The 12,577-nt window shown below is 34.6% G+C and overlaps 1 protein-coding gene across 3 annotated transcripts in view; it reads right to left on the bottom strand.

Moving 5' to 3' along the window:
* The window catches only part of LOC123682785 (potassium voltage-gated channel protein Shaw-like), a 403,607-nt gene that overhangs the window by 301,968 nt on the left and 89,062 nt on the right, over positions 1-12,577 (bottom strand). The gene's annotated exons all lie outside the window — the stretch shown is intronic.

Below are 12,577 nucleotides of genomic sequence, written 5' to 3'. Positions count from 1 at the left end.
TGGAAACTTTAGAAGTTTACAATATTTTTTTTTATTTTTTAATTCGCTATACAGCAAAGGAATTGACTTAGGAAGCAACAAATTTAAATCAGACTCAATATTCATAGTACATGAAAAGATACGATGCAAGGAAAACTTTGAGAGATACAGATAGGTAAGATAAATAAGGCATGTAACATAAATCAAAATGATATGAAAAATGCATTGATTCCCAAATATCATAAATACCGAAGTAATTCAGAATCAACACAACACATCCCTGCTGAATAGTTCATATCATGAAAGCACAAATTTTCCATAAAGGAGCTACCAAAGATAGATTCTTTCATAACATTGCACCATCCAACAGTAATTCATTATGTATCCACGCATAATACTTGCAATAGAGAAAAATAGAGAAAATATTTAGGAGTCATCCGAATCTGCGCTAAAATACTCCTCAGCCGAATCCGAATCATCATCATAAGATGATTTAAGATCTTTAATGTGCCAACGACCCAAATCGTTACCATCCATGTCCTTAAGCTCGTATACCAAATCTGAAACAACCCTAGTAATAATGCAAGGCAAATATTTAGGAGCTAATTTCGCAGAGTAATTATTTGCCGCTGAAGACAAGGTTACATTTCTTTTCCAGACTTTATCGCCGACATAAAATCTTACTTTTCGTTTTCTTAAATTGTATTGATGAGCATTTCTAAGATAGGCCTGATGTAATTTCTTGCGAATATCTACAAATAATTCGGGCAGTTTCTGCACATCATCAATGCGTTGAGACTTCTCAGATATAGAAATTGTATTATTTTGATTATCAGAAATTTTTCCATAGAAATCTCCAGTAACGGGAATATTTCTAGCGAAATTAAGGAAAGCCGGAGAATAACCTGTGACATCATGTTTTGCCAACCTGATGGCCTGAGCCACTTTAAATATAGAAGAATCCCAGGTTTTATGGTTTTCATGAATATAACACCGAATTGAAGTTACAATAACTTTGTTGACTCTTTCCGTGAAATTTACTTGGGGATGATATTTAGCATTATACCAAATTTTCTGAACACGATAAGTTTCCATCAACTTCTTGAACTCTTTACTGACAAATTGACTTCCATTATCGACAATAAAAATCTGCGGTACACCGTAAATAAGAAATATATTATTTTCTATGAACTTGAGAATACTTTTAGAGGTAGCCTTTGACATGGGGTGTACTAACACGAATTTGGTGAACCAATCGACAACTACCAAGACATACTGGTTACCATTTTTAGATCTTGGGTATGGACCCAACAAATCAGCAGAGATACACTGAAATGGGAAATTAATGTTCTTGTAAGAACCCATGTGACCAGCTTGGGGTAAATTTGAACTTTTACACGCAGCACAAACAGGACATTTTCTTACATATTTATACACATCTTTCCTAATTTTTGGCCAGTAATATAATTCAGATATTCGAGCTAGCGTTTTAGATATCCCTAAATGACCTGAAGTTTCTTTGTCATGATAAAATTGAAGAATCTCATGTCGATTGGCTGAAGGCACAACAATTTTCCAATCGGTCAAATTACTGACAATAGTATTTCGTGATACAATATGCTTATAAAGTATTCCATTCTCGACACGAAATGAAGGATAAAGTTCGGGATTCTTTTGAACATTCTTAACCATCGATTTATACCATTTATCTGGTTGAAAATGAGAAACATCAATAACAGAGATATCAGCTACCGAACGAGACAATGCATCGGCCACTACGTTTAAAGAACCTTTTCGATGTTTAATAGTGAAATCAAATTGAGAAAGTTTAACTGCCCATCTAGTCAAACGTCCTGATGGGTTTGAAAGGTTATGAAGATATATAAGAGAAGCATGATCCGTTTCTATCGTGAATTTCGTACCTTCTACATAACTTCGAAATTTTTCGATACCAAAAATGACCGCTAGGAGTTCTTTTTCTGTGACGGTATATTTACGTTGACAAGATGTAAGTGTCTTACTAGCGTAAGCTACTGGATGTTCTACGCCATCACATTCTTGGTATAAAATTGCACCTACACCGGTATCAGAAGCATCACACTGAATGACGAAGGGTTTTGAAAAATCAGGGCTGGCTAATACTGGTGCAGAAACTAGGCGAGACTTTATTTCGTTGAAAGCTACTTCGGCTTCCGGAGTCCAGACTATCGGTTGTCCTTTCTTCCTACCATGTAAGAGATCTGAAATTGGGGAACAAATAGATGAAAAATCCCTAATGAAACGACGGTACCAACTGACAAGACCTATTAAACGTTTAATTTCAGTTGTATTTTTAGGAGTTGGATAATTTACTATCGCGGAAACCTTTTCTGGATCAGTTCGTAAACCATGTTCATCAACTACAAAACCGAGATAGACAAGAGATGGACGACAAAATTCACATTTATCTAAGTTTACAGTAAGATTAGCATTCTTAAGTCGCTGATATACTTCCTCCAAAACTTTGATGTGGAGTTCAAATGTAGGAGTAGCTATAATTATATCGTCGAGATAAACGAAACAATACGGCGCTAAATCAGGTCCTATTACCTTATCCATTAAACGAGACATTGCTTTTGGACTATTCTTTAATCCAAACGGACAAACGACAAATTCAAACAAACCACGTCCATGCACTGCAAAAGCGGTTTTCGCACAGGAAGATTTATCCAACGGAATTTGGAAAAAAGCTTTCGTTAAATCAATCGATGAGAGATATTTAGCATCCCTTAGTTTATTAAGTATACCATCTATTAGAGGCATAGGATACGTATCATCCACTGTTACTTCATTTAACTTTCTACCGTCAAAACATACACGATATTCCCCCGAACGTTTTGGAACTAACCATAAAGGGCTACACCAAGGAGATTGAGAAGGTTGAATTACCTTTAGTTTCAACATTTCGTCGATTTCTTTATTTAAATGAGTCTGCATAGCAGGAGATAAGGGATATTGTCGTTGGACAATAGGTTTAGCATTTCCGGTGTCGATATGATGAGTTATTAAGGGAGTACGACCTATCCTATCTTTAGGAGCGATATATTCGAAACATTTTATTATATTCTGAAGATCATTTTTCTGAGAGGGTGTTAATTTAGAAAATGGTTGAATGGCATTGATTGTACACACGGAGGAATCGAGAGAATAGGAAAGATCAGAAAACCTAACTTCAATACCGAACAATTTGAAGAAATCCATTCCTAAAATGAGATTATGAGTAACAGATGGAATTATTAAAATTTTTAACTGCCTCACGACACCTTCAAGTGAAATAGGAACCAAAATATACCCTAGGAAATCTTGAGGTTTACCATCAGCAGTTGTAACATTAATTGGGGACTCATACTGTATCGGAATATTATATCTTTGGAGAAGAGCAAACCCTGCGGAACCTAAAATAGAAGATGTGCTGCCAGTATCGGCGAGAGCGAGAATTTTCTGATCAAAGACTTCGACATTGAGATAAGGGCGGTTATCGTTAGGTTTCATGACGAAAAGAGGATTCATATTTACAGAGGATGGGTGAGATGAAAGTTCTAATGGTTCTGAGTGTTTTTTCTCCCCTTTGATTGGGTTGAAGTGTGACTGGCTGATGGCCGATTTACTGAACTTTTGGTTTCTCGACTGGTGACGACGTTCAGTTTTTCGCCACCCCGATTTACGTTTTTTGAATTGCAATTATTACACCTAGATTTAACGGTATTTTTTAGACCACAACCATAACAAAAAACAGTTCTAGGTTTTCGACATTGAGGATAATTATGACCAGTTAAACCACAGTTCCAACATCGAGAATTAGATACTATAGATATATTAGTGGAGATATTATTTTTTTGGAAATTTGGTCGGTGACTTGGGGATGAAAAGTTTGATTCAGGCAAGGGTCTGCTAAGATCTGGTTCCAATAGGCCAGCATCATGATTCGAAGGGGCTCTGTAGCGATCAGCCCATATTCGAGACTCTTCCAACTTCTTGCAAAGTTCAGACAACTCACTCACAGTCTTGGGACTATACAACGCTAAACCTGAAATATAAAAAGGCAACAAATTTCGGCGAATTTTCCTAACCCTGATCTCCTCATCTGGCTTGACAGTTAACCTGTTAAAAAGACCCTCCATTGAAGAAATATACAAAGAAACTCGCTCATTACAACCTTGAGTTCTGGAATTGATTTCTTGCTCCAAATCTTCTTCATAAAAGTATGGAAGGAAATCTTTTTTCAACTCCTTGACCAATTCACCCCAATTTTGAAACTTGCATCTATTATTCACAAACCATGTCCACGCAGAACCTCTGAACAGATCGCAAGCAGACTGAAATAACTCCTGTTCGGACACACCTCGAGCTTGCCTCAATAGTTCTACCTTTTCCAAGAATGAAGTAACTGACTCATCCTTAACAGAACCTGTGAAATAAATATTCCATTTATAGGGAGGAACGAACCTACTATTCGAAGGACTAGCATAGTTGACAGGAGCATTCTTCTCAGTTGGAGTAGAAGTTCTAGCTGGAGAAATTTTTAAATCGAGATCTGCCTCTAACTCTAACACCTCATACTGAATTTCCTTCTTTGCCAAGATTTCGGCATCCTCCTCAGCAACAAGCATGGATAAACGATTCGACAAATGAGCTAAACGACTCGACACTCTATGGAAGATAGGATCATCTTTAGTTCCACCGAATTTAGAAATAATATCTTTAAGATCTTTAATAGTTTCTTTCATTTCAGTTACATCCTGGTCATGAGTATAGGGATTTGTTACGATATAAAAACTACGATTTGCCTTTTCTTGGCTCAAAAGCCCTCTCAAAACTTTCCTCTTACTTTCAACATCGGCAGTTGGTTCAACGCCGCGAATTTTAATTTCATAGACCAATTCATAGGCCTTCAAATGATTGGGATTCATACTTTATCAAATTATAGAAATCAGTAACGAAATTAGTGTAAAAAAAGCGAAAATATAAAATAAGAAAAGTGAATTTAAAGAGAAAGATGGTCGTTCAATATGGTATAGAAATGTGAATACGAAAAAATATTAGTACTGAATAACAATGTACCAAATTCTGTCGGATCAAATGTATAACAAAAAAATTCCACTCAGCAAGATTTAGAAAAGAAAAAAAATTATGTCAAGCTAACGCACCCTTTGAGGGCCCCGCGATGGGCGCCAATTGTGTAAAGTGAAATCACACGTATGCCTGTCGGCTGCTCAGTTGATACGGTGAGGGTGTGGGCACCAAATGAACTTGTTAACTTGACTAATTAATTGTTGGGCGCCAGGCTTACTAAAGTAAACCAAATTTCATAAAAATGAAATTTCTCAAAAAAAAATATTAATAGAGATGATGAAAAAAAAAATGAAGCTAAGTAAGAGAAACGGGAGATAGATAAGAGAGATCTTGCTTAGTGGTAAGAAATAAAACGAATTAAATTTTACAAATATATTAAAACTATTTAAAAAAATATTGCTGAAGGCTGAGAAAAAAATAAATTCAGAATTTACAAAAAAAATATTGCTGAAGGCTGAAAAAAAATAAATTCAGAATTTACAAAGAAAAATATTGCTGAAGGCTGAGAAAAAAAATATACTCAGAACATTTACAAATGATGAAAATTTCACTGATCTTTCAATTCGAATATTAGGTCTCCAGACAGAATTTGGAATAAGTAGGTTATCGAAAGATGAATTTTGATATCTCACGTGGTAGATCTTGTTTCTCAATTTTGATAGTTGCTTGATATCAGAATATTGCTCTTGGATCGAAGTGGTGAAAAACAATTCAAATCTCGGGTTCCAATTTGGTGGATGCTCCCTTGAAGTGAAACTCAACGGCACTTGCAGTATTTCGTCCAAATATTAGATGAAGGTTTCTGTGTAACCTTGATCAGGATGAAGATTCAGTACAGCCTGGTTAAAACTTGTACAGGAATTGTGGAATCTTCTTCGTATCAAAATGGTTGCTTGAGCATGCGTGGAGAGAAAAATTCAGGAAATTAGATTTGTACAATTATCGAAGATAAAAATGTTCTGGTTGAATTTGGAAAAATAGTATCAAAAGTATTGTATGAAATTTGGAATTGACAGAAATTATAAACTATTATATAAAAATGAGTTAATTATTGAATACTTTCCGGAAAGTGAAAAAAACTTATGTTATAAGAAACAATTAAATACAAAGAATAAAAAAAAATGTACATATGATCCGAGAGTTATTATAAGAAGGAAATTTATTTAATTTGAATGAAATTTATAGTTAATTACAGCAAGAAAGGGAATATGTACTTCCTGGCGGCTCTCAAAAGAAAGAAGGAAAAAAAAATCCTTACACACTACTGTGTGTTAAGAAAAAAAAAAGAAAAGAGACAATGGAATATCAAATTAAACTATCAGATATCAAATCGTTAGATAGAATTACTGTTATTCAAAGAAATAATTAGGTAATATTCAATATCTAATATTAAGGTACTCAACCATACGTAAAGCCACCAAAAAATATCACACTCACTCTCCACCTGTTTTCAATCAGTCCTCAAATTATTAATAATCCTCTTTCAGCTGAAATCTGAAAAATTTCCACATTGAACGGCAATCTCCGCGCACTCGCTGTATTAAATATGGGAATCGATATTGTTCGATAAATTACATCGGGGATCAGTGGCGTTTCTTAAACATGAGCTGGGCAAAATTATATACGATCCGTTGAATCGTTACATGTTAATACATGAATTTACTAGATTAGGAATTTATAGAAACAGTTGTATAGACTATGTTTGTACTAATTTGCCTGAAGATGTAATATTGGAAACTAAGATATGCCCCAATGGTCTATCAGATCATTGTTCGCAAGAAGTATCATTTCTTATAGATGTTGGTCCCGATCTTAGGGCTTATACTTTCACTTGAGTGTTCAGCTCAGATAACATTAATAGTTTTCAATACCTAATTTCAAGAGAATCGTGGTTGGATGTTTATGATGCACAGTCTGTTGACTTAGCATTCGAAATTTTTGTTAATTTCTTGTCTTTCTATGTTGACTCAGCTTTTCCCATTCAGAAAGTCTATACTAAGGGTGGGGGTGTCTGCAAACGATGGATCACCAGTGGTATCAGAACGTCTTCGAAAATGCTTAGACAACTGTATGCACTAGCTCATAATACAGGATTAGTTGAAAATATCAATTTTTATAGGAAATATAGAAAAATATACAGAAGAATTCTAAGGGCAGCTAAACAACTTCAACATAGCAGAGATTATAACAATTCGGTAAATAAATCTAAAACAGTATGGAAAATAATAAAAGAGAATATAGGCTCATCTGTGAAAACTAATACTGTAAAATCAATGAGTCTTCTCATCGACGAGAAAATTGTTGATGATCCTAAAATTGTGGCAGATCATTTCAATAATTACCTTGCTAATTTGCCCCCACAAATGTACAAAAAATTGCATGATAACTCCATAAATAAGAAACTTAATATTAAAAATGAAATTGACGTTTCTATGTTCATTTTGCCGGTATCTGAGACAGAAATTTATAATATTATAAGCGGTTTGAAAGGATCATATTCGCGGGGTGTTGATAATATTTCAACAATTCTTCTTAAAAACACTACTGCCTGGCTTACACCTGTTTTAACACATCTCGGGAATGCGTCACTCCAGACTGGTATATTTCCTAATATTTTAAAATTGGCGCGTATAAGAATGCTATATAAGAAGGGTGAACATACAAATGTTGAAAACTATAGACCCATTTCACTGTTGTCATCAATTTCGAAAATTCTAGAGAGAGTAATATTTGAGCGAGTTATTTCATTCCTGAATAAACATAATTTAATATCCAATTGTCAACACGGATTTAGACAAGGAAGGTCAACTCAGTCTGCATTAGAGTCTTTCATTACTAAACTTTATGAAAGTATTGAAAAAAAGGAGAAATGCTTGTCAATTTTTATGGATCTCAGTAAAGCATTTGACCTTGTTGCGCATGATTTGTTACTGGAGAAAATGAACTCGATAGGTCTCAGAGGCCATATAAATGATTTAATAAAATCATATTTTTGTGGAAGAATGCAGTTAGTCGAGGTAGCAGGAGTGCGTTCATCTTTCATTGAGATTAGGTGTGGCGTACCTCAGGGTTCCATATTGGGGCCATTACTATTCCTGATATTTGTGAACGATCTTTCTGATGCTGCTGATGATCCATCTAAGCTGATAATGTTTGCTGATGATAATACACTACTGTGTTCGGAGGGATCAGTGCAGAATGCATTGTTGAGTGCCAGTAATAACATGACACGATTTTCTGAATGGTTTGTTGATAACAAATTGTTTCTGAATACGGAAAAGACATTTTTCATGAGGTACTCTTTGATAAATACTGAAGACCACAGAAATAAAAGCCTCTTACTAAGAGTTGGAAAGAGTTCAATAGAACAAGTTCATTCGGTTAGATTTTTGGGAATAATCATTGATTCAAATTTGAATTGGCAAGATCATGTTACCAGACTCTGTTCCATTTTATCATCTGTATGCTTTGCTCTGTATAGACTCATGGATATCACCAATAGGGAAATATGTCTCTCGTACTATTTCAGCCACTTTTTATCTAGGATAAAATATGGAATTATACTTTGGGGCTGTTCCTCATATACTGAAAGAGTTTTCAAACTCCAAAAGAGGGCAGTAAGGTCAATTTGTGGGGTATCTCATAGAACTTCTTGCAGACTACTCTCTGAAAAACTGAGGCCATTACCCTTGGTCTGTGTATATATTTTTGAAATTGTAAAACACGTCAAAAAGAACATCAATACATTCCTGCCTCTGAATTTTAATCATGACTATTTTACACGACAATTGCACGATTTGGTAATTCCAAATCATAACTTATCAAGATTCGAAAAATCACCAAGATATATGGGAATCAAAATTTATAATGCACTCCCCTTAGAATTGAAAAGAATTGAAAATATTCGTGAGTTCAATAGGTTAGTTGAAAAATTTTTATTGTCTAAGTGTTTCTACTCTCTTCAGGAATACTTTTCAGATGCTACTTGATTGTATATAATCATTTTGGACATATCCTATAACTTTTATATTTTTTTTGTATTCATACATGTAAATATGGTTCTGAAGGATAAATAAATATTATTATTATTATTATTATGAAAGATCCAGACACGATAGATCTGGCCAGCAAGGTCGCCATGGAATAGATCCATCTCGTCCAATCCATCTTCCATCTCATCCATATCCATCTGGATAATTTGCATTCAACGAATTGTGAAGATTTCGTCCATAATGTGCATTAAGGAAAATAATCAATTATTTTTAAGCCATTAATTTCAATTTTTATTGTAATTTTTTTCTGTAGTTAGTTCATAAGACCTGTAGCAAAATAGAGCTGTTTATTGAAAAAAAAAAACGGTTTTTTTTCAATAGGATTCTCAATTGAACTTTGTCATCCTTCAAATCCCAAACGAATCTTTTTTTACTCATATAGTTTATTAGAATAACTAGGATTGTTTTTCTATTTCAAATGAATGGTTAACGGTTAACGTATTGCGGTTCACTTTCAGGACACCCTGTATATATCGGTTAAAACGTTTTTCGATTTTGTCCGTAACCCTCATCTATATACAAGAGAAGTTTTGATTCCCAAGGGTATACTCGAAGTTCTGTTTAATACATATTCCACCTGCTTCTGATACAAATTAAATTCGTGACCCATGTCAGATGCGGAATTGGAAGAATGAAAAAGAAATCCTTGAGGGGAGAGGTTTCTTCCGACAATTTAGTAGCATGTGTTATAAAACTCAAGATGATATTTCGGTACCTACTTGATTACATATTCAAAGACAGAAATTTTTTCTCAATATGTCAAATAAAAGGCTATGAAAATAATGTGTAGTATGGAATGTAGTGTTTGGGGTGGATGTTAGTTTGGTGAATTTGTTGAAGTATTTTATTAGTTCTTCCAGTAATCCAGATTTCCCAGAAAAAGAAGAGAATACCGCCCTCCATTATTTGCCGCCCCTCTCAAGAGAGCCCTGCAGTTTCAGGCTCCTAGCTCAGTTTCGATTTTAGATAAAGCTTGAAAAAATTTTTTTTTCCTGTTTAAGATTATTGATTAAAACAATCGGATGATAGGGATGAACCATTATTTAATTTGAATGCGCCCACGCCCAAGAATATTCAATTTGATATAAAAAATGAAGAATATTATAAAATAATGGATGTGGCATGAAATAATTAAACTTCTTATATTTCTTGAGGAGGATCAGTTGAAAGGGATGAAATAGAATTGTTTCCTCATATTTTGCTTCCCATTCTGAGGAATCGACATTCTGATTGCAGAATTGAAAAGAAAATAATCCAGAACCCCAAGTGGCAATAAAATTCGTAAAGCGAACGCCGACAAGCCTGATGAGTGCATGTGTTTTTTTAGGGTCAATAACTGGTAAACAGCACTATGAGGGGATCACGACACATTTGGATATTTATGAGTATTAACCGGCACCTTTGATGGTTTTTGATGTTAATTAAATTTGTTGGTATTCCTCCCTGTTGTTGCTGACTGAATTGAATCTCATTCGGTCTTTTGAATTTTTACACATCTAATTTTTGTTGATCAAGCTTGAAATGCCGCTCTAGGCGACCGCCTACCCCATATCGTCGGCCCTGATTACGGGTAAAAAAGTACGTACTACTAAATACCTTTGAAATATGTCGGATACAAATAATACTTTCGAAATAAATTCTACATTGCCCCTTTCACTATTTTCGATATAATTTCATTATCGGTGGTTATTCTGAAGCGAAATTTTAGGGTCAGATAGTTACAGATGGTAAAAAAAAGAAAAGTTGTTTCCCCCTGAATCAGAAATTGACAGTTATGGACGCTTTTCCACATTTACATTTTAAAGTCGGAAAATCGAGGCGTTAAGTTTTCGTTGAACAACTAAGTAGGAGTTTTTGAATGAAAAAGTGATATAATGCGCCTCTTGTACCTACAAGTGTTATTTTCTCTAATTCAATGAATTTTTATTGAAATTAATCAAATTTTTCCATAAATATCGTTCAGTTTTTTTGCATTGAAAAATGTGGGTTGGTAGAACACTTTTCTATACAGGGTGATTCCGGAGGAGATTTTGAGAGGAGTTTACACTACAATGTTTGGTTTATGGTTGGGAGCCTTAATTGAGCGTCTATAGGGTGATTTGTTCGATTCGACCGATTTTTCTTATATTCTTAACTTTGGTATGCCTCGAACAATATCGATGAAATTTTCAAAGTAGAACAACATGAATCTCTACTTTCAATCATTTGAACACTTCCACAAAAATACAGGGTGGGAATTATGATAAGTTCAGCTTTATATCATTGGACGATACAGCTTTACTATCTAGTTGGACCGAAATAACCATATTGTTCATCTTTAAAAATTTCTTCTAGGAAAACTGAACGTTTGCCAAAAAAATAAAAACACTTCAGTAATGTGAACTTATGGTAGAATCTCAAGGAGGTAGAAAATTTTTGAAAACAGAATTATCAGGGTGTTTTTTTAACCTGCAAATTTTATCTTAACTTATCATAATTTCCACCCTGTATTTTTGAAATAGTGTTGGAATTATTGAAAGTAGACAAACATATTGTTCCACACTGAAATTTTCATCAATATCGATCAAGCCATACCAAAGTTATGAATAAAAAAAAAATCGGTCGAATCGGATAAATCACCCTGTGGACTCTGAATAAAGGCTCCAAACCATAAACCAAACATTGTTTCGAAACTGCCATGACTAGTGTAAACTTCTCCTAAAATCTTACGGTTTCCTGCGGAATCACCCTGTATATCAAACATATAATGATGATATATGAAATCTTAAATCTGTGCGAATCTGCGATATTTTCGCACGATGTGGCAGAATGAACGTATTAGCCAGAGAATTAGAGAAAAGAAATAAAAGACCTAATCTCGCTCATTCTAACGCCTGTCCTGACTCATGAAGAAAATTGTGTTATCTTGGATGAAATTGTATTAGCGGCCTAATCCAGTTGTTCAATTATCCGGAAGCTTACTGGTTAGTTCAATCTATTCGACACATCTGAAAAACAACTTTTAGGGGTATCTTCTGGATGACTTATTGACTTATATGAATAGCTTATCCAGATTTTTATGAGCAAGTGGTGACACAGGACCGTAGACAGATGCTCCGACTATATTCCGCCAGCAAATTTTCTGATGATTGAGATTTTAATTTTAATTCACCCTGTATATACATTAGTGACTTTCAGTTGAGCAAAGTTACCCATAGCACGCTGAAATTGTGGGTTAACTTTAGAATACTGAAGTCAAGCAGCTCCGAGGGAGCTTAGGAATTAGATGGGTGACCGGTGAAAAACATGCAATGTTCTCCACCAAGTTGTACCCTTCAAGGTGTATTCGGCAGAGATCACTGGTTACCAAATTGACGATTCTTTTAGTGGTCACAGGATGAAACAATGCGATCCACTCAAAGCATTAGAGTGGAGTACGTCTTGACAGATATTGT

This window comes from Harmonia axyridis, chromosome 6 (genome assembly GCF_914767665.1).
Source record: "Harmonia axyridis chromosome 6, icHarAxyr1.1, whole genome shotgun sequence".
Classification (NCBI taxonomy): Eukaryota; Metazoa; Arthropoda; class Insecta; order Coleoptera; family Coccinellidae; genus Harmonia; species Harmonia axyridis.
This window is presented reverse-complemented; position numbering and strand designations above follow the sequence as displayed.